The sequence below is a fragment of the Pinus tabuliformis genome, chromosome 3_1 (assembly GCF_031772625.1).
Source record: "Pinus tabuliformis cultivar Carrire ecotype Pingquan chromosome 3_1, CPIR1, whole genome shotgun sequence".
Lineage (NCBI taxonomy): Eukaryota > Viridiplantae > Streptophyta > Pinopsida > Pinales > Pinaceae > Pinus > Pinus tabuliformis.
Window position 1 is genome coordinate 301,582,897 of NC_142301.1, and position 5,948 is coordinate 301,588,844.

Genomic DNA, 5,948 nt, shown 5'->3' on the forward strand with positions numbered 1-5,948 from the left:
CTCATTTTATTACCGTGAAGTCTACATTCTGAGTTGTTCAAACTACAGATGTATTCATGCAAGAAATATTTTGGTTATACAAAATACCAAGAGTAATAATTTCTAACAGAGATGTAAAGTTTATCTTTGCATTTTGGAAGGTTCTCTTTACTAGATTAGATACTCAGGTCCTATTCAGTGCAACATATCACCCACAAACTGATGGGAAAACTGATCGGGTTAATCAAGCACTGGAGGACATGCTTCGTATGTATGTGATGCAACAACCAACAAAGTGGGAAGAGTGCCTTCATTTAGTGCAGTTCGCATATAACAATAGTTATCACGAGACAATAAAGATGAGTCCTTTTGAGGTGATGTATGGGAAAAGATCTCAAACTCCTATCAACTAGGGTGGGTCAGAAGACAATTTAATTTTAGGACCTGATCTCTTAGCAAGGATGGAGCATGCAGTGAAGAGGGTACGACAAAATTTAAAAGCCGCGGAAGACACACATAAATCTTACGCAGACAAGAAAATAACCCACAGAGAATTACAAGTGGGTGACCATGTATATGTGAGGGTTAAATCCAAAAGGAGTACTCTCATATGGGTTGGGTGTACAAAGTTTGCACCTTGATACTGCGGGCCTTTCCAAATATTGGAAAGAATTGAACCAGTAGCGTACAGGCTTTCTTTACCAAGTTATATATGTCTCCATAATGTGTTTCATGTCTCTCTGCTTAACAAATATATATATGACCCTAGGCACATCATAAATTTGCAAGATGTACAGGTCAAATTAGACGAAGAGTTTCTAGCAGAATCCCCATGTATTCTAGAACAGAGAGAAACAATGCTACAAAGGCAAGTTATCACCCAAGTTAAAGTGCAGTGGAAGCACTTTACCCCGAAGGAGGATACTTGGGAGCATTAGGAATTAATGCGACAAACATACCCTGACTTGTTTTGTGGTCAAGATTAAAACACCGAGGACAATGTTTCAAATAAGAGGGGGAAGATGTCAAACCCTGATACATAGTATTTGGTAAATAAAAAAATTTGTTACTATAATTCTGGTAAATTACCTTGTTATGAGATTTTTATATCTGGGCTTAAGAGGAAAGCTGGTGAAACTAAAAGAAAAGAAAATTATTTTATTTTCTTATAAATATATATTTACGTAAGTATGAAATTATACATGTTGATATTTATATAGATATGACTCAAAACTCAAAACGGAGAGACCCTAAATGAAGTTGTCTAACTACTAGACAATTAAGCAATTATGGTTCTTGGTTTTCTCTCCTTGGAGATAAGTGGATCTTAGTGGAGAGGAAGGGGGTTCTTACTTTTTCTGACTTTTTCTTTGAGAAGAGAAGGGGTAAAGAATATTGAACCAAGAAGGTGCAGTTGTATGATGTAGGTGGACGGGATTTCCTGAGCCAGGATGGACCTAATGGAATAATTCATACAGATAACTTTGGACTGGACTTTAAAGGGGTCTTGAGGTCTACAAAGTTGACCCAATTGGGGACTGCTCTGATAGTTGGAAAGCTTAGGGGGAGATTTAGACATCATTTCTAATCTCATTGGAAGGGTGAGGGTGCTCTTCTGATTGAGTTTTCTAGGCTATTGTAAAGAAGGTAAGTATTTTACAGATGTTGAAAATTAATCTTTGTTTTGGGTATTATTTTATGGTTGCATTATTACTTGTATGAATTTTGTTTCTTATATGAAGGTTTGTAAGTATAGAGACAAAGAAAAATAGTAGGAGTTTATGCCAAGTTAATAGCAAAACCCTACGATAGGTATTGTCCGACAGGGACTATTAGAATTGTTGTACGTGAAAGTAACACCATGACCTCATAAGATTAAGGTTTGATAAAGAAAATGAGATAGGATTATGCTTGTAGCACTGGTTAGTCCAGCCATCAGATAGTAATCCAAAGACCAGATAGTTTGATACCTAAGAGGAATAGGGGATGGGGATTCTGTATTATAAGTAGAAAACCCAGAAAAACAAAATTAAACTCTGGTGGAAACCCTCAAACATATGTAAGTAGGTAATTACCAAGATAACATACCATTTAACACCACAACATATTATAGAATATGCATTATACAAATCCAAAAAGTTATGCAGAGGTAAGATATCCAAAATTCCATTTAACTCTGATGCTCGACAATGAAAGCTGAAATTAAAAAAAAAAAAAACAGAGATATTTCAATACAATAATCATCAAGACCCTTATACAGGGAGAAACACCATAAAATTGTAAAAGAAAACATGAGGCACAATAAACCCTTATCATTACATCTAGAGAACTCGATTCTTAGTACAAAAAAAATTGATAACATAGTGTGTTTAGAATTTGAGAAATCTGTTGCTGGAAAGTATTGGCATAACTGGGAAAACCGTATCCACAAAATGGTGAAACTGTTAACTTTTAAAAAAGGCGTACATTTTTAACAATGTGCATAGCAAAAGTAATTCCATAGAAAACAAAATGTATCACTAAAATAACTAGAGCGACCAAAATGCAAATAAACTTGGCCTTAAGTCTCGACAAGTACTTCGCAATAATGGATTGAGCATATACTTAAATTTTATCCATTCCCTATGGGAAGCTGTAAGATATGAAACTTTTAGACTTTAAGAAATGGCATAGCCAAGCTCTAACCTAGTCGCAAACATAGAAGTCAGAAAGGCAGGAGGAAGGAACATTCCGCTGTCAAACCCTCATGGGTTGTTTCGAAAGTATCTGGGTAAGAAGTCGGTGATTAATTCCTCTCGCCCGTGTAGAAGTTTTGCACAGAGACCAATTAAATGCTATGGTTTGGAAGGAAATACCTGCGACAATCACCATTCGGTAGAAAAATCTAATCAGAAATGCAGGTGTTTAAAATAAGTTGAAGAACCCAACGCATGTTATAAGGGAGCTCTGGTAATGTTAAATTTAGTACCTGAGGAAAGGTGAGCGACATTTGACCCAACCAGAACTTGTGAGCGAGGAGAAAACCTATCTCAATTATAAAACAAAACAAAAAATAAATAGATGCAGGCGCACTTCGTATGATTTAATTACCTGTAGGAAACCATGATACAACCCCATGGTTGGATATATGTTGTCAATGTAACCGGTAAATAGGATAAATAACTCAGAAACATATGGAAGCAGCAAGATTTCCTTAATCTGGGCGTTAAGAAGTTGTTAAAAGCTTAGCTGAGGCTAAGACGAGCCTGTGGCACCATCCTCTAGAGCAACATCCAAATAGAAACTCAAACAAGGGTTTGGGAGGGGTAATACCATAACCACCTTCCCATTTAGTATAGTCGTTGATGAAATTGCTAATCAACAATGTGGAGAAACCAAAATGTTTATCGCACGGCAACTGAGAGGGATTTAAGAAGTTTCCAAATAGTTCAACATAATGTACAAGAACTTAAACATATAATCTTGTTACTGATCTAGAATTGAAATATATATTAGTAATAACCTTAGAATGAGACTAATGCATGGCTACCCATGAAATTTAATAATGTTATTGTATGCAATTTTTAGGGTTCAGAAGATGGTATGTGATCTACCCAGCTAACCTAAACCATCCAATATCTACTATAAAGTTATTAAAGTGGTTTCTTTTAAAACAAAGAGGGCTGCAGAGGCAGCAAGTCCCTGCTGAGAAGTATTTTAGGAACTTCATTATCAAGGGAACACATATAAGAACATGATATGAAGAAAATCTTTTGACCTCATAGGTTTATTTAGAAACAACAAAAAAAGTAGAGCAGGGAGCATCCGTAAGAAACAGGTTTATTCAGAGACAACGAAAAAAGAAGAGCACAGAGCATCTGTAAGAAATAAGTGTGGATGGAGGATTGATCACCATATTCAAATAAGAACGACACCGGAAACATGCCAGAGGGATATTTCATAAGTTTTGGATATGAAATATATGAAGAAAATCTTTTGACCTCACAGGTTTATTAAGAGACAATGAAAAAAGAAGAGCAGGGAGCATCTGTAAGAAATACGTGTGGAAGGAGGATTGATCACCATATTCAAATAAGAATGACACTGGAAACATGTCAGAGGGATATTTCATAAGTTTTGGATATGAAAGAAGTTTGAAATATTGTAACCCATATAGGACCTTGTCGCTTTGCCACAATTGATAACGATCTGAAAGAACAATCTGATGATAATAATGCCTGAGAATTCAATCATCAACGTTAAAAAGAGCATGAGAGGGATATTTCATAAGTTGTGGATATGAAAGAAGTTGGAAATAATGTACCCATATAAGACCTTTCCACTTTGCCACAATTGATAACGATATGAAAGAACAATCTAATGCTAATAATGCTTGAGAATTCGACCATCAACGTTAAAAAGTGCAGATTGATGAGAATGATGGAAGTACAAGATTATATGACCTTGGTAGTATCAACATTTTCTTCCCAACTATAGAAATGGTAGTTGAAAAGATTACGATCCAAAGGTATTTTATAGGATGGTGCAAGCTGAAGGGATAATGTCAATTGATTTCATAACCAATCAAACTGAATATAATTGTTTATAAAGAAGAATAAATCAAAACATTGAGTTTATACAACTACGTTTAACAGGGAAAGGCTGAAAATTCAATACATTTAATCTAGAACTAGTAGATGTAGAAGTAATAGAACACGCTTGGTAATCACAAGTCACCCAGAACACATTACTACCCACATCAAGTGCTACAAGACAACTAGTAGCTATAGAAGTAAGAGAACAAGCTTGGCAATCACAAGTCACCCAGAACACATTACTGCCCACATCAAGTGCTACAAGGTTACATTGGGAGAGTATCAATCTACACAATTTTATTTTGGCTTCATCCCAAATTGATATGTAACATAAGTAATAGACAAGGAAGCAAAACTCACAATCCCAACTATGAAATTTGACTATCTTATTCCCTTTTGAAAATGTAAGAGAGGGTAGTCGGCCAATTTATGACCATGGCGAGCATAATCATGATGATAAATTGCTTTGTAATACTCATTGCTTCGTAATCATGATGATAAATTGTTTTGTAATACTCATTGCTTCCTTAAGTATCTGTAACTAGCCCATGTCTCCACGACAATCAGTTTTTTACTTCATGAGAATATTTATGATACATCTATAAACTGTGTCTATAACTAACCCATGTCTCCATGACAATCATTTTTTTACTTCATGAGAATATTTATGATACATCTGTAAACTGTGTTTGTAACTAACCCATGTCTCCACGACAATCATTTGTTTACTTCATGAGAATATTTATGATACATCTATAAACTATAGGATTGCCCATTTTAATTATGAAATCCAAGAGATGTAAATAATATTAAAGAAAAAATAAAGCTCAAAGTTGGACATGCCATGAGGAAGAGAAACTAGAAAGAATTTGCAAAAAATCTAAGCCGACAAAGAGCTCTGTTATTTCTAACTGGTTTTCTAGCTCAATGACAATAATTTCTTCTACCTTGTTCTTGTTGTTGGGTAGGGAAGTGCAAGGCATATCATATAAGGACCCCTTGCATGTTTTTGACTCAATCAAATTTAATGGTTAATCTTCTGTATGGGAATGTGGTTAATCTACGTTTGCTATCAGAAAGCTTTCAAAAAAAGAATTGTGAGTTTTGTTATAAATTACCATTTCTGTAGCAAAGAAAGTTCATTGGTTGTATAAGGATACTAATATCTAGGCCACCTTTTTGCAATAGACATCAATGAACTTGAATAAATCCTTAGATAATTTAAAGTTGTTGGATGGCCGCCTTTTATTGCAGATTGAGGTATGGTTTTGTCTCAAGTTGCAACATTTCCAAACATGAAAAAGGATATTTCAAGCATTTTAACATGAGGACGAATGTTTTCCATAGAATATTTAGTTAACGATTCATTTTCAATTCATTTATGTTGCTTTCAAC

The 5,948-nt window shown here is 34.9% G+C and overlaps 1 pseudogene; it reads right to left on the minus strand.

Annotated features, from left to right (window-relative positions):
- Window positions 1-4,578: 4,578 nt before the first annotated feature.
- Window positions 4,579-5,399, minus strand: LOC149186978 (uncharacterized; annotated as a pseudogene).
- Window positions 5,400-5,948: the final 549 nt, after the last annotated feature.